At 36.1% G+C, this 26273-nt stretch overlaps 1 pseudogene; it reads left to right on the forward strand.

Annotated features, from left to right (window-relative positions):
- Positions 1-13562: 13562 nt before the first annotated feature.
- The window catches only part of LOC122238093, a 33195-nt pseudogene continuing 20484 nt past the window's right edge, over positions 13563-26273 (forward strand).

The raw sequence follows: 26273 nt of genomic DNA on the forward strand, positions 1-26273 counted from the left end.
TAGTTTCTCCTGAGGGAAGACCCTTTCAAAAAGAACAGAGTGTTATAATATATACCCAGAGGGTTTCTGTCCCCTTCCCCTGCTGAAAGCAAACAGGATTTTCTCCCACTATTTACTATGGGAAACTAGTGAGGCTTCTGGAGGTGAGTCTCACAGTATTATGGAGACTCCGCTGTGATTTGAGCCCCCTGGAGATTTTAACTCTCAGAGTCGTCCAACACTAAGCGTCTAGCAATTCATCAATTACAGTTCCAGTTTTCCTACCCCAGTTTGTTTCCTGAGGCAGTTTATGCCTGAGTCCCTGCACCAGTAAACTGAGAGTCCCTGCAATCACCTGTCTTGTCAATATTGGGGTAGTTGTTTGTTCTGTGTTTTCACTTCTCTTATGCATCTAAGAACAGTTGTTGATTTTACCTGCCGTTAAGATAGAGTAGCCCTTTCTAAGCTCCTTACCTATGCAACTGTCTCTGCTTTTTTTGATAATTGTTTTCAGGATGAAAACTGGGAGCTATTTATGCCACCATTTTGCTCTTGCCTTCAGTTTTAAAGTTACTTTTAGAGGATATAGAATTCTATGTTGCTACGTTTTGCACCCCCCCATTCATCCAGTATTTAAAGATGTTTTTCTTATGTATTCTACTTTCTTCATTTTTTGATGATGATATTATACTTACTTTTATCATGATTCTTTTGTTTGTAATAAATATTCCCTACCATCACCCCCATTTGCTCTTAACTTTTTTGCATTATGTATGGTTTTTATCAGGATGAATGCTCAGTCTGCATATGATTTTCTTTGTACTTCATTGAGCAGGGTATTTGTGGACATCCTCGATTAAATGTGATCACACTTGTTTTGGTTTTTATTTTGGTGTTGATTTTGTCCAACATTTCTCTCTCTTACTGTCTTTCTCTCTACCCCCCCCATATCTATCTCTCTGTCTCTCTCTGTCTCTTTCTGTCTCTGTCTCTGTCTCTCTCTCTCTCTCTCTCTCTATATATATATATATATATATATATATATATATATTCTGTTTTGTCTTGTATTTTCTAGTCTTCAGGAAATCCAATTATACTCCAATTATTCCTCAGTTAGACCACTTGATAGTGTCTCGCAAATCACTGAGATTTGTTTACCTTTCTCAGTATTGCTGTCTCTCAGTGCTTCTGTTTGGATAATTATATTTTAAGTATGCTTATTCTTTTTCATTTGTGTTTGGCCAATTGTATATAATGTTCTTTTTTGAAAAACTTCAGATATTGAGTTATTTAATTCTAGGATTTTCATATAGCTGTTTTTCAGAGTTTACTATACCTTCTAAAATTCTTCATTCTTTTAAACACTATTGCCAACTTTTTTCACTAGATTCATTAAATATGCATTACGGTAATTTAAAGAACTCGTGTATGCATTACAATATCTTTACAATTTTTCCTTCTGTTCACATTGACTGACATTTCTTCTTTATACTATGAATCATATTCTTCATATATGCCTTTTAAAATTTTGGGCTACATTCTCAAAAGCTCTCTTCTCAGTAGTCTTCCTCAGTGATTATTATCAGGCATTTAAAAGTATGTCTCTTCATCTAACAATATTTGCTGCATGCCACTAGGATACTTTATTCATTCATTGCCAAGGCCGTGGCACCTGGAACCATACTAGATGCAAAGACGATACCAGTAAGTCTTTGTTCAGTAAGTGAATTTATTTATTCATGACTACAATTTACACATTTAAAAATAGCTTGAAATTATTTCCAGTGAATACTTACCTCAGTGAAAGTTCATTTGTGGTTTTCAAATAAAGTCAAAGCTCAAAACATTCCATATTAAAGCTCCTCCCATGCTTAGTGAGAAAAGTTTAATTTAAAAAAATTTAGGAAGAAATATTTGCATGAATAGTTGACAGCAACTTCTGAATGTTTTCTAAGCCAAATAACTGAATGGGAGTACTCAGGGATCATTTTAACTATTAAAATTACTCAAGGGAGTGAATGTATGACAATAGATCATGAAAGATTCTCAGGGGGAGCCATGATGAAGTAAGTCATATGTCTTGGGCCTTTCCTCTAAGGAAAGAGGCTGAAGAGTGTGACTATAAACTATCTAAGTGTTTGATAAACATTATTAATAATTATGAGTGAAGTTCACATATTAGGGCAGCGTGTCAAAAACATTTAAAATTAAGCTTATATTCCGAAGCTACCATGAAGGAAAGTACAGGTAGGAGTAACAGGAAATGGAAATGTCTGAGTGAAGAAATTTCACCTTGTGACAGTCAAGAAATTAGTGTGGTGGTTTTCTTAGTTGGAAAAAAAAATATTTAACAATGAATAAAAAGTAGGAGTACATATGTTTTTAGATGATAATGAGAAAATTCATTTTAAACAAACAGAAAACAATGATTCATTTGCACATTATCTAAAATTATAGAGCCTTTCTAAGGTAGAATTCGATCTTTTTCTTTTTTTATTGAGTGTTATTTACATCTAATTTATTACTAACCTACTTTGCCTAAATGTGTAGTTCTGTACATTCACTACACATTTTGGGTTTTGAATATCTTGTCACTAGGCTCAGTCATCAGCTTTTGACTTTAGTCATCAGATGATATTACCCAGCTTCATTCCTACCAAGTAATTTCTCAGTCGCTATAGTGCAACTATATCTCTACAGAGATATATCAATAGATATAGGATAACATTTCCTCTCTTTTCACATGTTCTTGTATTCCAGAGCAAACTTTACCATCATAAACATAATTTTTTTACAAAATATTTACTAGTGCATTGGAAGTTTGAGTACATTTAATTAATATATGAAAGGATTTTTAAATCCCTATGAAATATCCAGCTAAAAATGATGTACACACCTTTGATTTACTTCTCAACTTTGAAGCCAATTTTCCTAGAGGCATTTGTTACACATTTTGGTATGCATTATTAATAATGCATATTATTTAATATCCTCTAGAAAGATACCTGCCTGTAAGCAATATATGAAAGAATCCTTTATTTCCAAAATATGGACACAGCAGAGCTCTATTTATACATATGTCTCATCAATATGCCATTTTTATATATCCAGCATTTATCACTGTACGACACAAAATAGTCATTCAACTAAAAAAATGGTAAAATTATAAAATGATAAGAAAATAAATAGAGGGGCGCCTGGGTGGCTCAGTCAGTTAAGGGTCCGACTTTGGCTCAGGTCATGATCTCACAGTCCATGAGTTTGAGCCCTGCATCGGGCTCTGTGCTGACAGGTCAGAGCCTGGAGCCTGCTTGGAATTCTGTGTCTCCCTCTCTCTCTGCCCCTCCCCCGTTCATGCTCTGTCTCTCTCTGTCTCAAAAATAAAATAAAACATTAAAAAATATATATTAAAAAAAGAAAATAAATAGAAATAACTTGTGGATGCTGTTTGGGCTGGGAAAAGAATATATTGCATATGAAATAATCACACCAAAATGTTAGAATGAAAAAAAATCTATGAATGACTCTATTTTGTGTTTCTTTTTCTCCCCCCCCCAATAAATTTAATATAATCAATTCACTATAATTCGATATTATTTTTACTGGGGGTGGAGACTTACACTACTCTATATTTGTGTGTTATTGGTCCATCATAAGGTCAATACATAAACTGAAAGAAAACAGCAATAATTGTTCGAGCTTCAAACTAAAACCAGTTGAATTGAACACTAGCCAGAGAATAAATTAGTAAATTTGGGTATATTCATGTCATCAAATTCTATGCCACAGCGAAAATAAATGAGGTAAAGCAATACAATTAATATGCATGAATTTCAGGAACACCATGGTGAATGAAAATGCAAGCAGATGAAAATATCAACCAGGTGATTTCATTCATATAAAGTTTGAAAACATAGAAAACTGAAGAATACTTTGATTAAGGGTATAAACTTGTTAAAATTATAAAGACAAGCAAAGAAAAGCTAAATAAAAATTTCACGATAGTGGTTGCTTTTGAGGTAAGAAAAGAATCTGTAATTATAAGGTCTCTTTGGTTCATAAATATCTTTTTTAATCTATTAAGTTCTTTTATAGGTGATTTCTAATTGAAAAAAAAAAAACACATGTTTTAAACAAAAAGCAGTTACTGAGTAGGTGGTAATCTAGATCACCGCTTCTGAAGGGTTATTCAGAAAATACATGACTCACTGGGGTGCCTGGGTGGCTCAGTAAGTTGAGCAACTGACTTTTGATTCTGGCTTGGGTGATGATCCTGGGGTTGTGGGATAGAACTCCGTCCATCTCCTTGCTAAGTGTGGAGCCTGCTTGAGATTCTCTCTCCCTCTCTCTCAATCTCTCTCTCTTTCTCTCTCTTGCTCTGGCTCTCGCTGTCTCCCTTTCTCTGCCCCTTTGCCCGGCTTGCCCATTCTTTCTCACTCTTTCTCTTAAAAAAAGAAGAAGAAGAAGAAGAAGAAGAAGAAGAAGAAGAAGAAGAAGAAGAAAAAGAAGAAAGAAAATACATGTCCTGACCATCTTGTTAAAATTGGTTTGGCTTAATAGGTTCTGTGTGGGATCTAGTATTCTGAATTTCTAATAAATTCCCAAGTAAAGCCCATGCTTTCAGTCTGCAGTTTACACATTGAGTAACAACAATCTAGATCTAGAGGGGGGCGCCTGGGTGGCTCAGTTGTTTAAGCATCCAACTCTTGATTTCCGCTCAGGTCATGATCTCACGGTTGTGAGATTGAGCCCCACGTAGGTCTCTGCACTGAGTGTGGAGCCTGCTTAATTTAAGATTCTTTCCCTCCTTCTCCCTCTGAGCCTCCCGCACTTGCATGTTCTCTCTCTCACTCTCAAAATAAATTTTTTAAAAAATATAAAAAGTGTCAAAGAGAGGGAGGGAGAGATTAAGAAATTAGTAAATAGGGGCACCTGGGTGGCTCAGTTGGTTAAGCATCCAAGTTCAGCTTAGGTCATGATCTCATAGCCCATGAGTTCAAGCCCCACACTGGGTTCTATGCTGACAGCTCAGAGCCTGGAGCCTGCTTCAGATCCTGTGTCCCCCTCTCTCTCTGCCCCTCCCCTGCTCACCCTCTGTCTCTCTCTCTCAAAAATAAGTAAACATTAAAAAAATTAATAAATGCAAGAAATCAAACAAAAATACAAATAATGGTTATAAATATATAGCTTCAATTAAATATTAGTTCATTATTTGTATCAAATTTGGTGACCAACAATTATAGGGTTTTGAATTAGAACAAAATAGTTTCATATTGTGATCCCAAATTTTTAGCGGTGGGAATTTTATAACATTGCTTTAAATTATGGTTGCCTTGGGGCACCTGGGTGGCTCAGTCGGTTAAGCGTCCGACTTCGGCTCAGGTCACGATCTTGCGGTCGGCGAGTTCGAGCCCCGCATCAGGCTCTGGGCTGATGGCTTGGAGCCTGGAGCCTGTTTCCGATTCTGTGTCTCCCTCTCTCTCTACCCCTCCCCCGTTCATGCTCTGTCTCTCTCTGTCTCAAAAATAAATAAACGTTAAAAAAAAAAAGTAAAAAAAAAAAAAAGTATATTATGGTTGCCTCAACCATATGATGGGGAAAATAACACCCACCTTTTAGAAGAGTTTTGAAGACTAGGCGTGATCATTTTATATAAGCGTTTAACATAATTCCTGTCACATAGTATTAGACTTTGAAAAATTACATTAATTATAGTCAGCATTTGTAATACTATGGTTACGTGTACTTTTAAAATTATTTTATACTTTATAAAATAATACTTTTCTTCACCTATTTTATATTTTCTTTATAAGAAAATAAGAGACAGTTCAATTATTTTGAATAAATTTACTTTCAATCCTATATGCTGGAATTTTCCAGAGAGTTTTAGGAATTGATCCTTAATTTCTATTTTGTCTCACAATAAAATCCCCAAACACTCAACAAAATAGGAAGCTATGTTTATGATAATTATAAAATGAATTTCCTGAAGCCATCCCAAAGCTTCCAAGTGGTTTCTTTAGAATACCACCCATCCTCAATTGCAACATTATGGTATGTGAAGGTTTCAGTTACCATGGTTTAGTTAAGTAATCCTGGCTCCTCAGTAACATGCTTCATATCCCATTTGCCATGGCATATTGTCAGTAATTACACAAGGCACAAAGTTTGCTGTTTCAGTCTATGAGTGAATCACTAACTACATTAATAATAGATATGCATCATGATCAGTAACAAATCACTTCTTTCAAAGTTTGTCAAAGATTGTTCCGTGTGTAGCTGTTATTCAGTTCACGCACAGACAAAAATAATAATGTGAAGTTTTCCTGATTTCTTGCCTTCTTAGTAAATCCATCCTAATCATGTTACAAAATGCATAATTCAGGTGGTAATTGACAAAGCTGAAAGTACAGCAAAGAAGTGAGAAGTGGGAACACTGGAAGAGAAATCAGAATTAAAACAGAAATGGGGTCATAAAGACATTTACCTGCTGTTGGAAATGTTGACATCACTGCTTTTCTAGACTCTAGAGAAACATAGTGAAAGTGAACTGACTGACATAAATGAGAAAAATGATTTAACAACAACAAAAAGAAAAGAGATGAATTTGTTCTAGAGAAAGTGACACCAGCAAAACATTTCACAGTAAAGTAACTGTCAGAGATATTTCACAACATTTAAAGTGTGGAGGATTAAGTGAGGGATCCAAATTTGGAAAGGATTAAGACAATCTGCTAAATCATTGAAAAGGTGGACACCCCATGTTAACAGTTACATTATAAACAAAAGGCCAGCATTGTTCGAACTATTCCTGATAAGTATTTTTTAAAAAAATAAAAATATCTTAATGTTTTAAATAACAGTGCATCAAATAAATATTAGTTCTGTTTTTCATTTCCCTTTACATTTATAACAGATATTAAAAGATATTTTGATATTTTGACAATTCTTCTGGGTTATGGAAGTCATAATTTTTCACTATGATTAATATCTCTTTTCAAAATTTTAGCTGTCACATTTTTAGAGTCCCACCCTACTGTGCAAAGCAACTACCTGTAGATTAATTCTGAAGATTATCCTTGGCCCCAAACTTCCTGTTTCCACTTCTGTAAGTTTTATTATATATAGATATTTTAATTGACTATGACATCACATACTTATATATATATATATATATATAGACATATTTTAATACTTCAAATAATGCAATGGGTACATTTCTAAATTTCTTTCTGGTTTTGTTTATTTTTGTTCCTGCTCATTTATTTTGTTCTAGCCTTTAATTCTAAGAGGCAAATTCTAAGAAAATTGATACAGGCTTCTAGTATAATTTGCATGGCATAAATAATGTCCACAAATGTTTAATTAGCTTCTGTAGAATCACATACTTATTAAAAAATGTTAGAAATTTGCTTACAAAAACCTTAGAACATGCAACTAATAAGTCAAAAAGAAGTTGATATAATCTGAAAAAAATATAAAATCCAAATAAAAAAAATCAAAGCTGCAAAAAATGAACATATGTTTAAAGCATATTGCACTTATCTAATTATGAGAATTTGTTAATCTAAGATGTTTTACAGCGGATGCTGCATTTTGTAAGAAACCTTCCCTACAAATTCTTGTATGGGCATTTCAGACAATAATAAAACATAACTTGAGATCTGAAGTAATCAAACATACATGGTTGTAAAAATAAGAATTGCCCTTGGGGTTCCTGGGTGGCTCAGTTGGTCAAGCACCAGACTCTTGATTTCAGCTCAGGTCATGATCTTGCAGTTCATGGGATTGAGCCCCACTTTGGGATCTGTGCTGAAAGTGTAGAGCCTGCTTGGGATTCTCTCTCTCTCTCCTCTCTCTGCTCTCTCTCTCCCTCTCTCTCTCTCTCAAAATAAATGAAGAAACTTAGCTGTAAAGAGATATAATTCACATGCCATACAATCCATCCATTTAAAATATATCATCTTTAATTGCTTTTTCATTGTCATTACAATTTTAGACCATGTTCATTGCTCCATAAAGAAAACACGTATCCGTTAAGTTACTCCTCATTTACTGCCACCTCCCCAAGGCATAAGTAATCACTATTCTACTCTCTATATCTATGAATTTTCTTATTCTGGATACTTACTGTAAAATGAATTCTATAATATGTGGTGTTTTGTGGCTGGCTTCTTTCATTTAATGTTTCCAAAGTTTACTAGTGTTGTAAATGTATCAGTACTTCATTGCTTTATATAGCTAAATAATATTCAATTGTATCAAACATACCACATGTTGTTGATCAATTCATCAGTTAATAGATATATCAGTGTATTCTACTTTGGAGCTATATGAATAATGTTATAAATATTAATGTAGGAGTTATTATGTGGATTTAAGTCATCATTACTCTTGGGTATATATTTAGGATAGAATTGCTGGGACATATAGTAACTATATTTTTAAGCTTTGCAGGGAATGCCACACTACTTTCCAAGGGAGTAACTCTGTTTTATGTGCAGCAGTATATAAGGGTTCCAAATTCTCCTTAAACTCACAAACATGTGTAAATAAATAGTTGGGTTTTTTTGGTTTTCTTTCTTTCTTTCTTTCTTTCTTTCTTTCTTTCTTTCTTTCTTTCTTTCTTTCTTTCTTTCTTTCTTTCTTTCTTTCTTTCTTTCTTTCTTTCTTTCTTTCTTTCTTTCTTCTTTCTTTCTTTTCTTGATCTTTATTTTTGAGAGAGAGAGACAGAGTGTGAGCGGGGGAGGGGGAAGAGAGAGACACACACACAGAATCTGAAGCAGGCTCCAGGCTCCGAGCTGTCAGCAGAGATCCCAATGTGGGGCTCGAAATCACATACAGTGAGATCACAACCTGAGCCCAAGTAGGATGGATGCTTAACCATTTGAGCCACCCAGGTGCCCTGGTTTTGTTCTGTTTTTATTATAGCCATCCCAGGGAGTGTGAGGTGGGAGTTCATTGCGTTCATGATATACACTCCCATATTGACTGACAATGTTGGCCATCTTCAAATATGTTTATTGTTCACTTGTATATTGTTTTTGAAGAAATATTTATTCAGATGATTTGCTCAATTTTGCGGGCAGTGGGGGGGTTCTTTGCCTTTTTATTATTGAATTTTAAGTGTTGTTCTATATCTCAAGTATAATCCCCTTATCAGATATATGAGTTGTAAATATTATATCCCATTCTGTGAGTTGACTTTTAACTTTTTTTGATAGTATGTTTTGAATTGCAATTACTTTTCTTTTGTAACTTGTGCTTTTGGTATTATATTTATGAAATCATTGCCTAACCCAAGGCCAGAAAAATGTACCTATGTTTTCTTCTAGTAGTTTTATAGCTTAAGCTCATTTAAAACATTTTTTTAAATGTTTTATTTATTTTTTGAGACAGAGAGAGAGACAGAGACAGAGTGTGAGCAAGGGAGGGGCAGAGAGAGAGGGAGACACAGAATCTGAAGCAGGCTCTAGGCTCTGAGCTGTCAGCACAGAGCCTGACGCGGGGCTTGAACTCACGAACTGTGAGATCATGACCTGAGCCGAAGTCGGACACTTAACCGACTGAGCCTCCCAAGTGCCCCAGGACTATGACTCATTTTTATTTAGATTTTGAATATGGTATGGGAAAGACATCCAGTTTCCTGGATTTAATTAATGATTTAATGTGGATATTTATTTAATGTGGATATCCAGTTGTCCTGGCATCATCTGTTGGAAAAGCTATTAACCCCCCTCCCTCCCTCGTGTAATTGTCTTGCCACCATTGTCAAAAGTCAATTAACCATAAATACAGAAATTTACTTCTGGATAATCAGTTTTATTCTACTAATCCATATGACTCTACTTGAACTGATATCACACTTCTTTTATTGTAGCGTGGAGTGAATTTTGAAGCTGGGAAGTTAAAAGTATCCTAACTTTGTTCTTTTTTACAAAATTGCTTTGGCTTATTTGTGGCCCAATAATTTCTGTATTAATTTAAGGATTAGCTTTTCATGTTTGCAAAGAATCCAAGAGATATCTTTATATGGATTGGTTTAACTTTAAAGATCAATTTGGGAAATATTGTCTTCTTAATGTCATAAGTCTTCTGATCCATGAACATGGGGTATCTCTCCATTTCTTTAGATCTTTACTTTCTTTCAACAACATTTTATAAATTTCAGAATATAAGTTTTGCATTTCTTTCATTAAATATGTTCCTAAGGGGTTTATTCTTTTTGATGCCATAGAAAATGGAATTGTTCTTTTAATTTAACTTTTAGATTTTCATTTCTAGTGTGAAAATAAAATTCCACGTTTTCTATTTATCTTGTGATCTGTCATCTTACAGAACTAGTTCATTAGTTCTAATAACTGTAAGTGGTCTCATTCAAATTTTCTATATATAAATCATGTCATCTGCAAATAGAGATAGTTTTACCTCTTCCTTTCCAATCTGGTTGCCTTTAAATTTTTTTTTTTTCTTGTCTAATTTCTCTGGCTAGAACCTCCAGTAAAATGTTGAATGAAAGTAACTGGAATATACATTCTTGTCTTGTTTCTGCTTATAATAGGAAATAATTCAATCTTTATCATTAAATATGTTAGCTGTAGACTTTTTGTAGATGCCCTTTATCAGTTGGGGAAATTTCCTTCTATTCCCAGCTTGCTCAGTGTCTTTACCATGAAAGGGTGTTAGATGTGTTTTATGTTTTTTTCTGTGCCTTATTTGATGACTGGACAGCTTTATCTTTTATCTATTCATGTGGTGTATTATATTAACTGATACTCAGATTTTAAACCAACCTGACACTCCTGGAATAAATCCTTTTTAGCCTTGATGTGTAACAACACTTTTAAACTGCTGGATTTGCCTTACTAGTGTGTTGCAGAGAATTTTGCATCTATATTAATAACAACTATTGTTCTTTAGTGTTATTTTTTTGTGATGTCTTTGTGTGGTGTTGGTATCAGAATAATACAGGATGAGTAAGAAAATGTTTCTTTTATTTACTTTTTAAAAGAGGTTGGGTGGGAGAGGTGGTATTAATTCTTCTTTAAATGTTTGGTAGAATCCATGAGCCAAGTCTCCTGGGCTTGCTTGAGTTTTCCTTTGTGGGAAAATTTTCATTAATTATTCCATCTCTTTGATTGTTCTGAGTCTACTCAGACATTCTATTTCTTCTTGAGTAATTTTTGGTATATCTTTCTAGGAACGTGTCCATGTTGTCTAAGTTACATAATTTGGGAATAGAGTCATTAATAGTATTCCCTTAAGATATTTTTTTCTCCCTTAAGATTGGTAACAAGGCACCCTTTTTTATTCCTGATTTTGACAATTTCAATATTTGATCTCTTCTTCTTGGGAACCCTAGCATTAATGCTATGCATTTGATGGAGCAGTCAGCTTGTCCAGACTTTAGAGACTGATACTGATGGAGATAGACTTGACCTGCAGCTGAGCATGAGGGTGCCCGTGGGTTGGGGTGTGGCTGTTTCAGCTTCCAGAAGGACCAGCTGTGCAGTCCATGAGCATTTTTGGCAGCTGAGAGGTCAGTGTTGGCGACGAGAGTAGAGATCCCCAGGGGCAAAGGCTGCGGTGTCTGGTGAGTGCCCTTGGGGTCTTGGTGTCATGGGCTACCAGAGACCACTTGACCTCTTTTTCTCTCACGGAGGATAGCATGGCCAAAGGGATCCCTGTGACCACCACATCCAGCTTGTAGGCACCCCACAGTGACGGCGGAACAGAAATCTGGTGGGTGATTATCGCTAGAGCAGCCATGGAGCCAGAGCCTGGAATGTGGGCCCCTGTGCAGTAAGAACAACTCTGAGTCTGTGGCACTGGCCGTCATCAGGGATGACTTTTGGGCTTCAGGCATTGACTGACACTGGCTCGTCATAAAGCCCGGACCTGGAGCACAGGTACACATGGATCAACAGTGGGTCTGGTGTCCAAGGCAGTGGCTCCTCCACAGGCAGGGCTCCGTCATCTGAGACTCAGGTGGGGCTAGGGTCTGGGGCACGTGCAGAGTGGCCTCAGACCTGGGATCTGAAGTCCAGGTGCATACAAGTCAGTCATGGCTTCCGGCTGGGGGTGTTTGGAGTGCCAGAGGGAGCTCTCAGCCAGTGTTCCAGAGTGGCTCAACCGTAGCTCCTTCTGGGACAGTGCAGGTATGGCAGCATCTCCCTCTCCAAAGGCTGTGCAGTGGGGATGGCTGTTGGTTCCCACAGTGGCAAAAGCTGCCAGTTTTCTTTGCAGAGCAGGCTCCTGCGGTCTGTGCCAGGAAACACTATGGCGTCCTCCGCTGTGACAGTTGTGGTGAGAGTTGCAGCTTTCCTGTGGACTGTGGACATCCTCAGCTGCAAAGGCTTCCAGAGTCTTCCATACAGTTAGGCCCCTGGGAACCATGACACCCACTGTGTGGTTGCTGCTAACCCTAGCCCTTCTGTCCTCCTAGCTGTCTCTAGACTTCCCTGCTAACCTGAGCTTTCCCGTGACTCTTACTGTGTCATTATTCTGCACCTCAAGCTCCCCCTTTTTTTATCTCCACTGTTGCTGTAGGTTCTTAATTGGACTCAAGCCCTCCCAGGGCTAGTTTTGTTCATGGATAGCACTCTAATTTTGAGCTGGGGGGTCCAGAGTTGGGGGAGGATGCTTGCATCAATTACTGTACCTAACATCTTACTAATGTTACTCCTCATTTTCTAAATGGCCCCCTTTGATGCCTTTTTTAAATCTGACATTCTGGTGGACTCTCAGGCAGTTTTTGCTTTTTGTTTTTTCCCCCATCTGTGGGTTATGCTTTCCTGTTTCGTTACATGCCTTGTAACTTTTCTTCCTTTAAAGTACATATTTTAGATAATACAGACCAACATATTTGGATGATTTCCCCCTGGTCTTGTTGTCGTTTGCTTGCTTATTTGTTGAATAACTGGGCTGAACTATTGCAGTGAAGTCGACTTCTGTCGTATTAAAGCTCTGACACTGTTCCTTAGACATCACCTCCTTGGGCATGAGCCCAGTCACACTGAAAGGACATTGATTTTTGCTTGGCTCTTCTTGGCCTGCTGTACTTTTTCTTATCTTTCTGTTAAGCTCTTTGCCTCTGTTGGTATCACACTCAGCTGAAATGCTTCATTAATTGCTGCATGATTGCTCTATTGTTTTTGACAATTCCATGAGGTACAGAATGTTCTATCCCATTTAGGTAAATTTGGGCCCCTTTGCAGTAATTTTTGAGGTCGGCCTTTGAGGTTTTTTCCTCACCCCACGTGGGCTTCTCTTAGCTGTCTGTTTTCCTGGTTGTCTCTGATAAATTAGCAGGCTTATGGTTTAGTTTGTTGTTCTCATGGTATTACCAGCCTCACCTTAATCGTTTACCACCAGAATCTCGATTGGTTTTTGTTGTTGTTGTTGTTTTCATTGTAACTGTTTATTGATCACTCATATTATGCCAGAAGCTTTACATTTACCCCTCTGTATAATACTGTAGTAATCTCTATTGTTTTGAAGAGTGCCCATAGTCTTGAAATTTCCCACATTCTATTTGAAATAAAGTCAGTTATTCTGGGGAGAATTCACAGCTCTCTGTAGTTATGGCCCCCTGCAACCGGCCAGAACCTCTGAGACACTTCACTGGAGAAAAATGGAGGCAGTTACTGCAGGTGATTATTTGAAACTACCAAATTGGTAGGATTTGATGATAGATTATTTGTGTTTCCTCAGTAAATGGTGTCCCGTTCCTCATGGAACATGCATTTGGTGGGAGGATAGAAACAGGCGATAACAAAGTATATAAATATATATTTAATATACAATATTTTATGCGGAGATATGTGAAGGAAAATAAAATGTGGTTAATTTTCACTTTGTGATTGGTGTGGAGCAGGGATAGTTGTGGTTTAGGCAGCATAAAGGAAAGATTTTCTCAGAAGATGCCATTTGAGCAAAGATATACATAAACCATGTGACGATGTGAGGGGATGTGTTCTCAGCAAAAGAAGATGCAGATGTAAAAATCTTGAACAGGAAAATTGATGGAAGAGTTTAGAATGTTCTGAGAACAGCAAAACAGTCATTATCATTTGAAAAGAGTATGTGAGGAGAGGTTGTTTAGACTAGACAGCTAAAGGGGATGCTAAGAAGTCTGGATGTTCTGGAAAATGTCATGAAGAAGCCACTGGCAGGTTAAGAGCAAGGGGATGATGCTATCTGGTTTACAGATATGGCATAGACATATTTAGATTGTTGAATATCTCTTTGAATTTTAAGAGGAATGCAATTCTGATGAAGTGCAGGCTAAGTAACAAAGAAAACAACCCCTGCTTAAAGGACATTGTAAGAAAAAGAGAATTCCCAGCAGGCAAACTCTTGGAAAAATTTGTTACTAGGCTTAGGGAATACCGTATCCAGTTTTTCCAAGCTTTGCTACTAGAAGATTTTCTTATTTCCTACTTTTTCCTATGTTCCACCTCCCCTTATTTTTGAGCATTCTGAATTTCTGCCACTTATGATAATTGTTTCAGTCTTTATTTGATGCAATATCTCTTTCTGTTATTGACAATATACAAAAAAGAGTGACTGACCCTTTTCCCCAACATCTTTCTCACTTCCCTCCATTCCCCTCACAGGCCTCATTCCCCTATAATAAATGTCTCTCCAGTTTTTTTGTTTGTTTGTTTGTTTTTACATTGAAAGACATATGACAATGTCTTGAATATACATAGCAATAAATTTAAACTACCACCCGCTTTGAAATGGAATATTCTCCCTTTACTTTTCAACACCACATACAGTGTATTCCAGAAGTTTTATGAACAATGAGTCCCGGAAAATGTCAGAGATCATAGTATAAAAAGAGAAAGAAATAGAGTCAAACTAAAACACACAACTGTAGGGTCTGACATTTTAAAGAGAAAATCTACTTCTAATACAGAAATTCAACCTCAGTATTATCCTGTGGCTGAGTTTTGATGCTCAGTTAAATAGACTTTTGTTCAGGTCGACGAATATTAAAATAGTGAAACCAATTAATGCATACTACGTGTGAATCAGTATATTTATTTATTTTTTTATAAGTTGACTCATTTAAAGACATAAAAGACAAGATATAAAATCCACAGAGTAGAACTGGAATTTCAAAGGCATAGTCTTCTATTAATTGTGACAGCTTGCCTTTCCTTACTGTCTACCACATCCTAAAATCAACATATTAAGGTCAGGAAATGAAATTTTAAAAGGCGAGCCACCTTAGTCCAAAATGTATATTGAGCCAAATATTCCCTAAAGAGCAGAGGTTTGGCAAATTTTGAAAATCTAGTAACTCACTCAAGCTGTGGGCAACAAATCACTGCTGCATAGAAATGTATTGGTATAAATGTGCTAGCATATGCTTCAGAAATGTCTAATTACCTTCAGGAATGGATTAAGTTTTTGGTATCTCAGATCAACTGTTTTTTGCAATGTGAAATTGATAATTTCCAGAAATATGAAAAAATAAGCATAATTACTTCTCTCTTGTAAATGTTTAGAGGAGGTGAAGGATTTTTCAGAAAAACGATGCTAATAAAAGTGCTTGTAACCACTATAGCATCGTACTTCGAACATAATAGTTTCAGTTTAGCCAATTACAGGGTTGAATGAAATGAAGAAGCAGATCATTGCTTACAGGTTGTTTGGGATATGAATTTTTTTCCTATAAAAATACATAAAAACGCCATTATATAGAATATATTTGTTGAAATTTGAGGGAGTTTGTGGATTTACCCAAACACATAAAAGGGCCCCTATTTTCTGGATAAGATTCAAGAAAAGCTAACAGAGATCTGAAAACTGAATTGCAGAGCCTATCGGATTGTTCTTTGGCCTTAATTCACCAAGTTACATACCAAGATGATGTAGCAAATAAAACTCCCTAATTGTTTATTGAATTGAGCAGCTAAATTTGTTTGCTCAGTGGTGCCCACTATTAGAAGACCGAACGTGTGTTGACTCATCTAATGTTCTCAAAGCCTACGAACTAGGTTGTTTTCCTAACCCAAATTTTGCAGAGGAGGAAACTGAAGCTCCAATAGGTGAAGTAATCTGACTGTATTACACAGCTAGGAAAGGAAATGCTGAGTTTGAAGCCAGCTAGTCTCCTGCCAGAGTCCTTGCTTTGAATCATTGTCTTGGTAGGAATGATATTGGACATACTTTTCACCTCTTAGGAAGAAAGTTGCTCTCAATTTTATTTTGTTAGTATCCCTTCATAAAATCACTTTATTACATGAAAAGGTTGAGGGGTGCCTGGGTGGCTCAGTTGTTTAAGAGTCCAACTTCGACTCAGGTCATGATCTCACTGTTTGTGAGTTTGAGCCCTGCATTGGACTCTGTGCTAACAGCTCAGAGCCTGGACCCTGCTTCGGATTCTGTGTCTCCCTCTATCTCTGTCCTTCCTCTGCTCATCTCTCTCTCTCTGCAAAATAAATGAACACTTCGAGTTTTAATTAGCATTTCTCAAAGGATTAGTGAGCTTGAGCATCTTTTATGTGTTTTTTTGGTCATTTGTATATTTTCTTTGGAGAAATGTTTATTCGAGTCCTTTGCTCAATTTTGAATCAGGTTGTTTGGAGGGTTTTGTTGTTGTTGTTATTGTTGTTTTATTTTTGAGTTTTGAGAGTTCTTTACATATTCTGGGTATTAATCCTTTACATGGTTTGAAATACTTCCCCCCATTCAGTGGGTGGCCATTTTACTCTATTGATTTTGTCTTTATGATGCATAATTTGTTTTTAATTTTCATGAAGTTCGGGTTATCTATACTTTTTCTTTTTCATGCCTAAACCTTTGTATCATATCCCAAAATTGTTGCTACGCTCAGTATTGTAAAGATTTTGTCCTACGTTTTCTTCTAAGAGTTTTATAGTTGTATAAATCTTACATTTAGGTTTATAATTCACTCTGAGTTAATTTTTTTGTATATGGTATTAGGTAAGGGTCCAAATTCATTCTTTTGTATGTAGGTACCCAGTTTTTCCAGCACTATTTGTTGAAAAAACGATCCTTTCTCCATTGAATGGCCTTGGCATCCTTGTCAAAATCATTTGAGGTTGTATGAGAGGATTTATGTTTGGGCTTCTCTATCGTATTCCATTGGTGTCAATGCCTGCCTTTATGCCAGTACCACACTGTTTTGGTTATTATAGTTTTGTGGTAAGTTTTTAATTCAGAAAGTGTGAATCCTCCAGCTTTTTTCTCCTTTTTTCAAGATGTGTTGGTTACTCAGGTTACTGTGCAATTCCATATGACTTTTACAAAGGGCTCTCTACTTATGTAAAAAATGTCATTGGGATTTTGATAGTGATTGCATTGAATTTGTAGACTACTTTGAGTATCATTGATATATGAACAATATTAAGTCTTCCAATCCATAAACATGAGATGTGTTTCTATTTATGTCTTATTTAATTTCTTTCAGTAATGCTTTGTAGTTCTCATCAAACAAGTCTTTCATTTCTTTGGTTAATTCCTTTTTTAAAAGCATTTTATTATTTTTGATGGCATGGCAAATGGAATTGTTTTTATAATTTCCTTTTCAGATTGCTCGTTGTTAGTATATAGAAATAAAACACTTGCGGTTTTGTTTTTGTTTTTGTTTTTTTAATATGTCTGAGAGACAGAGACAGAGTGAGAGCAGGGGAGGGGCAGAGAGAGAAAGGGAGACACAGAATTTGAAGCAGGCTCCAGGCTCTGAGCTGTCAGCACAGAGCCTGACACAGGGCTCAAACTCTTGAAGTGTGAGGTCATGACCTGAACCAAAGTTGGATGCTTAACCAACCAAGCCACCCAGACGCCCATAAGCGCAACGGTTTTTTGAGTGTTGATTTTGTATCCTGATGTTTTGTTGAATTCATTTATTAGTTCTACAGTTTTGTTTTTGTTTTTGTAGAATCTTCAGGGTTTTCTATGGGTTTTGATTTCATAAGATCAAATCAGTGATGAACAGAGATAATTTTACTTCTTTCCAATTTAAATGACTCTTGTTTTTCTTGCCTTATTCCTCTGAGTAGAACTTCAAATACTGTGTTGAATTGAAGTGGTGAAAGCCAGCATACTTGCTTTGTTACTGATTACGGAAGAAAAGCTTTCAGTCTTTTGCCACTGAATATGATATTCATTCTGAGTTTTATTATGTTGAGATAGTTTTTTTCAATGCTTACTTTTTTGAGTGTTTTCATATGAAAAGGTGTTGAACTTTTTATTTTTTAATGTTTCTTTTTGAGAGAGAAGAGAGAGACAGAGCATGAATGGGGGAGGGGCAGAGTCAGAGAGGGAGACACAGAATCTGAAACAGGCTCCAGGCACTGACCTGTCAGTACCCAGCCCGATGCCAGGCTTGAACTTGGGAACAGGAAACAGTGAGATCATGACTTGAGCCAAGGTTGGACTTTTAACCAGCAGAGCTACCCAGGCACTTGTGGTGTTGAAGTTTTTAAATTTTGTCTCTGCATCAGTTGAAACATGCATTTTTTCCCTCATCTTGTTAACATGGTATATTACATTATCTATTTTCATATGTTGAAACAATCTTGCATTGCAGGAATAAATCCCACTTGTTCATGGTGTATAATCATTTTAATATGCTGCTGAATTTAGTTTGCTGTTATTTTGTTGAATATTTTTGCATCAGTGTTTATTAGGAATATTGATTTTATAGTGTCTTTGTTTAGCTTCATCGGGGTAATGCTGGCCTCATAGAATGAGTTAGTGAGTGTTCCCTTGAGAATACTGTTGTTGGTTCTTTAAATGTTTGGTTGAAGACATCAGTGAAGGCAGGTCTAGGACTTCTCTTTGTTGGACTAATTTTTATTCATATTGAATGAATTAGTAGTTATAAGTCTGTTCATATTTTCTTAATGATTTAGACTTGATAGGTTTCAAGTTCGTAGAAATTGGTTCATTTTATCTAGATTATTCCATTTGTTGCTGTCAGTCCATTCTGGCTGCTAGGATCGGTTACTTAAAGAGCAAACATCGATTTCTCACAATTCTGGAGGCTGGGAAGACCAAGGTCAAGTCACTAGCAAATTCAGTATCTGGTGAGAACCCACTTCCTGGTTCACAGAGAGCCACGTCTTTGCTACGTCTACACATGGTGGAAGGGGTCAGAGAACTCCCTGGTGTTTCTTTTATAAAGGCACTAATTCCATTTACGAGGGCTCCAAAGTCATGACCCAGTTGCTTCTTGAATTTCCTAACTTAGTGTTTCACATGCGACTTTAGGAAGGTACACAAACATTCAGTTTATAGCATTGGCATACAGTTAGTTGTTCCTAGTACTTTGCAATCATCTTTTTATTATTATTATTATTTCTGTATAATCAATGGTAATGCCCCATATTTCATTCTTGATGTGATTTCTAATTACAATCTAATTTAAATCTTTCTCTCTCTCTCTCTTTTTTTTTTAATTCCACCTAAGTAAAAGTGCAATTTTGACAAACTTTTCAAAAATCTAACTTTTGGTTTCATTGGATATCTCTATTAATTTTATATTCTCTATTTTGTTGCCTTTTATTTTGTTTTTCTAGTTCCTTAATATTTAAAGCTCAGTTGCTGATTTGAGATCTTTCTTTTTAACATAAGTATTTAGAGCTATAAATTTCTCCCTTAGCTCTGCTTTTGTTCTTCTGTCAGGTTTGGTAGGTTATGTTTTCATTTTCATTTATCTGTATTTTCTAACTTTTCCTGTGATGTTTGCTGTGATCCATTGCTTATTTAAGAGTGTGTTATTTAAATTCCACAAATTTGTGAGTTTTCCAGTTTTCCTGCTGTTTATTATTGCTTTCCAACTTCATACACTGAGGTTAGAAAAGACAGTTTGTATGATATATAAATATAAATAATATCGATTAAGTATAAGTATATGTATAAGTAAATATAAATATAAATATAAATATAAATATAAATATAAATATAATCTTGGGATTTGATTTGTGGACCACTATCTTTGCTCCATCCTGGAAAATGTTTCATATGCCCTTGAGAAGGATGTACTTGCTGCTGTCTTTGGGTGTAGTGTTTTGTGTATGTCTTTTAGATCTAGTTGGTTTATTGTGTTAAGTCCTCTGTTTCCTTATGTATCCTCAATCTGCTGGTTCTATACCTACTGTCAAGAGTGGAGTATTGATATTTACAACTATTATTGTAGGATTGTGTATTTCTTCCTTCAACTCTGTCAGTTTTTTGCATCATATATTTTGATGGTATGTAAACATTTAAAGTTGTTATATATTCTTGCTCTATTGAAACATATATTATCCTTTTTATGTCTTTTAAACTTTTTAGATTTCCAGTCTATTTTGCCTGATATTAGTATAGCCACCCCTGTTATCTCTTGGTTACTATTTGCATGGAACACATTTTTCATCCTTTCACTTTTGCTGTTTTTTTTTTTAATGTTTATTTATCCATTTATTTTGAGAGAGAGAGGCTAAGAGAGAGAGAGGGTGGGAGAGAGAGAAAGTGGTGTGAGCTGGGTAGGTATAAAGAGAGAAGGAGAAGGAAAATCCCAAGCAGGCCCCATGCTCAGCAAGGAGCCAGATGCGGGCTCAATCCCTTGATCCTGGGATCATGACATGAGTTAGAACCAATAGACGCTTAACCAACTGAGCCACCTAGGTGTCCTACATCCTTTTACTTTCAGTCTATTTGTGCCTTTGGATCTAAAGTGAGTCTCTTGTAGATAGCATAGAGTAGGATCATTTCTATATCCATTCTGCCAATTCTGGTTTTTGAGTAGAGAGTTCAGTCTGCTTACATTTAATGTAATTACCAATAAGAAGGGACTTCTGTCATTTTGCTCTGTGTTTGCCAATGACGTATAGCCTTTGTCCCTCATTTCCTGCATTATGGTCTTATTTTATGTGTAGTAATTTTTTGTACTAAGATGTTTAAATACCTTTCTCATTTCCTTCTCTGTATATTCCATAGCTTTTTTTTTTTTGTGATTAACATGGGAAATTACATTTAACATTGTAAAGTTATAACAATCTAACTTGAATTTATACCAGCTCAACTTCAATAATATACAAAAACTTTGTTCCTTTATATCTCTATCCCTCCCCCTTTTAGTTGTTGATCTCACAAAATTACATCTTTATACATTGTGTGCCCCAAAATATAAACAATCATTTTAAATACATCAATCTCTTAAATTATATAGAAAACAAAAGTAGAGTTACAAACCAAAGTTACATGATATTAGCTCTTAGACCAAAAATTGGTTTTTATATGTTTTAGTCTCTTAAATCATGTAGAAAACAAAACCATTGGTACAATAATATAAGCTATGATTGTTACTTTCATGTATCAACTTGACTGGCCTAATTGATGCCCAGTGGTCTGTGAAGATGTTAGTGAAAGAAATTAACATTTGATTCAGTAGATTGACTAGAGAGATCTATCCTTACCAATATGGGTAAGTATTATCCAATCTGTAGGGGGGCTTAATGGAATAAAAAGTTGAAGGAAGGGTGAATACTTTCTCTCTTTTTGAGCAGGTACATCCATCTTCTCCTGACCTTGGACATTGGAATTTAAAATTCCCATGCCTTTGGACTCTGGGACTATACCAGGGGCCCCTGGTTCTCATGTCTTTGGATTCATACTGAATTATACCACTGGCTTTCCTGGTTCTCCAATTTCAGATGGTAGATTGTGGAATTTCTTGTCCTCTAATAACAACACAAAATTATTCCTTTAATAAATATCTCTTTATATACCTGTATCTATTATCTATCTGTATCTATATATCTGTATATGTCTATTCTATTATTTCTGTTTCTTTGGAGAACTCTAACACATCAGCTTTCATGATTGCCCATGTATTTACCTTTATTGAGATCGTTCCTTATTTCTTTATACAGCTTTGACTTACTCTCAGTGGGCTTTTATTTCACTCTATTTGGGTGGAATTGATCATATCTTGCTGTTTCTTTTTATGCCTTTTGATTATTTTTGTTCAAAATGACATTTGAGGAGCACCTGGGTGGCTCAGTGGTTAAGCATCTGACCTTGGTTCTGGTCATGATCTGATGGTTCGTGGGTTTGAACCCCACATCTGGCTCTGTGTTGACAACTACCAGCCTGAAGCCTGCTTCGGATTCTGTGTCTCCCTCTCCCTCTGTCCCTTCCCACTTGTGCTCTGTCTCTCTTTCTCTCTCAAAAATAAATAAATATTTAGAAAATTAAAGAAAAACAACATTTGAATTAAATGATGGGGTAACTCTGGAAATCAAATTCTATCCCCTTCCTCAAAGTTTGCTGTAGTTTGTTTTTGGTTTTTCTTTGTTTTTTTTTCTTTTGGTTTTGTTTTGCTTTGTTGTGTTGTGATTGGTTTTTGCTTATTTGATTTATTTTTATTGTAGGCTGCCTCTGTGCCAAAGATCAGACTCTCTTTAAAGTCTTTTGTGAGCCTGTGCCTGAAATGTGTGGTGACTTTCTTTCTAATTTTACCTGTAAAAGCTATTGCTTTTTAATGTTCTAGTCTTTATTGTCCGGCTCCCAAAAGGGAGAAAAATAGAAGAACAATGAAGGTAGGAAAAAAAAAAAATAAACAAAACAGTACCAGATCTTTAAATCCCCTGGCAGTCACTCAGCCTAGGGGGAAGGGCTTATAAAGATGGGAGGACGTACAACAGTGGCCACACCCCTATTTGTGCCTCGATGATCAGAAGGAGCAATCAGCTGTCAGAGCGCATATCATTGATATTTAGATATCTTTTTTGCACACCTCTGGCTCCTCAGAGATGTGTGCAGACTGTCTAGGAACATGTACACAGCTGCCTTCCATGGAGCTTGGAGTGGGGACTGGGTAGCTGCTACTGTGTGAGAGCTGAAATAGACTAAAATTTATTGTGTGAGGCTTCTCCTGGAAGACTAGAGCCTTCAAAGATTCTAGAGTTACAAAATAGTTATATCACACGGATTCTGACAGTGCCCTTGTCCTCATGGGGACATAGATTCCTGGTACTTATTATCCTGCCATCTTTCCATAGCTCTCCTCTCATTAATTTTGTTTGCTGTCCTGTGTGACTGACACAGTCCTCAGTTATAGAGGAGGACATCTGACTTAGATCAGGCCAGTCAACGACTCCATACTCACAGCTATAGGGTGAGATGCATGGTAAGTAGGTGATCTAGGTGAATAAAGCAGGTCCCTCCGTAGAAATGGTGTTCTATAAATTGGGAAAGAAGCACAGGTTCCCTTAAGATCATTAGCTTAGAACATTACATTTCTCTAGAAACATTAGTAGCCGTATACAACACGACACAGGGCAGCTTACTTGATATATAGTCACTTCCATCATTTAACCTTTAGGTCCTATCTTGATTGAAGCTTTATAAGCCTCCATTAACTTCCCATTTAAAAACGATCAATTTATTTTTATTTTGTTTAAGCAATTCTGAGAATAGTTTCTGTCCTATGAAACGGAAATGGATCTAATTATTACTGGCAGGTACCTGACACCTTTAGAGCATTTAGGAAGTGAGGACAGAGACAACTTGAGATAAGACCACCTCTGGAAGCTGAAGCTGAGAACAGCAAGTCAGTCTTTGTAAAAAAAAAAAAAAAAAAAAAAAAAAAAAAGGTGGTAACTGCCTGCTTCTATTTGTTCTCCAAGCTAAGATGCAGAATTGCTTCTCCCATTACCTAATTTTTCAACACACTCCTGAATTCCACCAGTCAGAACTTTTTCCTTTATTTTTCTTTATGATCCTTCCATTTCGATTATGAAGGCTAATAATTATGAATTGGAATATGAGTGTGGAGAAAGGACTTAGGGCAGCTAAGAAAGAGGTAGTAAGACATTTGAAAGATTATTTTACACTCTAGATATACACTATGCTCCCTCAGCCATGCCACGTATCAAATAATGATGGTGTGTACATTTGAAATATCCTCATTTTTATATTGTTCTCATAGTACTCACAGGACCAGGGCAACATAGGAAGGGATTTCCAGTAATGATCATATATGTTTTACGCTGTAGAGATTCCAAGCTTTTCTAAAAGTACTCAAAAATTTAATTATAAAAGAATAGTTGAAGAGATGCCTTCTGAATTATAGCTGCCACTTGATACCTGTGACAGAAGAAGTGCTTTGTATTCTTCTTTCTTCTATGCTACAGCTAATGAAACTCTTGACGAGGTCTTGCAATGACTATCCACCTGACTGTGGATCACACACAGAGAAATGGACATAAGAATAAAACAGCAAAGCTTTAAAATTTAGTATGAAATCCTTAATTATAGAAATTGTTCTCATCTTTTCCTTACTATCTCTTCATAAAATTCTATGTAATGACTAAAAGGTGAATAAGAATGTCTTAATAATTCAAAGTAATGCTTGTAGTGTGGGTACCCTTATAATTAGCTCTAATTATCTGATGGATCTCCCTAAATGGGGGAAAACAACTTGGGTATTGTAGCAACATTGCTTTCAAAAAATAGGACTGTGCATACTTATCGACCTTTTGATATCCTCAATATTGGGGCAAAGAAATGGATTTCTTTGGAAAATATGATAACGTATTTCTTACTCTCAAAGAGTTCAAACACTGCCAGATATAGGGCACATTGTTTATTTGACTGGCAGTATGTTTGTTTATATGTTGTTCTCACGTCAGTGTATTCCAAAATAAGTTTTCCGATATTTTGCGCCTGTTGAAACACTTGACTTGTGGTAAAACAAGGCTCTCAATCCTACAACATCTGCCTAAGAGAAATGAAGTAGTTACTGACAATATTGGGTGAGATACAATCTTAGGACCGAGTTGAGCAGAGGGAGAGTATGTGTGTGGGCTGAGTTGCCAGGTGTTGGAGTAGTTGGTTAATGCAACAAGCCAAAAATGATGAAGTTTTAAGCCTTTAATTGCTTAACGGCAATGGTATAAGCAAGAGGATAAAACTGGAAAAGTCACTAACTCCCCTGTTTATTTTCTTCCAAAGAACAGTACTCCAGGGGAGAGTCAGGTAGATCAGCACAGACGTGGGTGTCATGTCCCTGTTGAAGAAGCACAAAAGAAAAGCCTCTGGCAGTTTTATGGGAGCTGGGATTGGAGAGAAGGCAGGGGAGAAGGGCTAGGAGTGGAAAAATACTGGCCACTGAATCAAATGACAAAAAAATATCTTCAACGTTTTTCTTCCTCTCTCTCCCCATAAAGAGCTCTCAGCAGGCGCACCTGTAAAGAACTCTGACTAAAGTCTGAAATAAAGGACACTAGGCATGAAGGTGCATGCACCAGGAATGCAAATACTGGAAAAGTGTGACCAGCTAGGTTTCATCCTTTCCTGCAACTCCCCTCAGAAACTGAAATGCCCTGCTGTGTGCCTCTTTGGCTTACTCTCCAGCCTGAAAAATCACCCATTGGTTTTTAACCAAGAGCTGGATTCCCCAAAGACACTGATCCGTAAATTCGTTGTGTGAAGATTTGAATAATCTTGGGTAGGATCTAGCAAAGCTCCTGGCATTTAACCGCTATATAGTGGGTTATTTTTATAAATAATTTTTTTTTATTTTAATAAAATCTTTAACATTTTTTTTTTCTCATGAGTAGCTTAAAAAGTATTAACCCAGCAGTAAGGTATAGTAAATATCAGGAATTCAATTTTAAGTTTGCCATTAGAGAATGCTACTACTCTCCCTAACAGTTTAGTTTACTTAAATAATACTTTTAGTGTATAAAAACAACAGTTGTTCTTTTTAACTCTGTGGTCAACAATGATTAGTCTTTCGTTTTTCAGTAATGTTGAGTCATACGGTAAATTAGTACATTGAGATGCTCAAAGACCTGTCTTACTGTTCACAAGTACCATACAATCTTAATGTAATGTGAAATAGGGAGACCCATTATTAAGTAATATTACTAAAATCAGAATAACAAAATTTCATATAAAGTTTAGTACTTGCCTAACATGACATTAATTTATATAATATATTCTGTATCTTTCTTCTATTTAAAATGTTTTATTTGTTAAGTCATTGACTTGTTAGACATTGTATATTATAGTAGTATATATTGATTACCTTAAAATTAAGAATTTATCATTTTATGAGTCAAGGCTACAGCAGATGAAGCCTAGAGAAATAAATACATTGGCCTCTCTGATCTCCTTCACCCTGTTATCCTAGAGGTGAACCCTCCCCCTTCCCCATTGGTCAATAGGGAATGGTGGGGCAAACATTTAACATAAAGCATAGCTCTAATTGTCACTTCCCTACGTAATCATGGAGACTAAATTGATAACCATAGATTTCTTTA

The sequence above is a fragment of the Panthera tigris genome, chromosome B1 (assembly GCF_018350195.1).
Source record: "Panthera tigris isolate Pti1 chromosome B1, P.tigris_Pti1_mat1.1, whole genome shotgun sequence".
Lineage (NCBI taxonomy): Eukaryota > Metazoa > Chordata > Mammalia > Carnivora > Felidae > Panthera > Panthera tigris.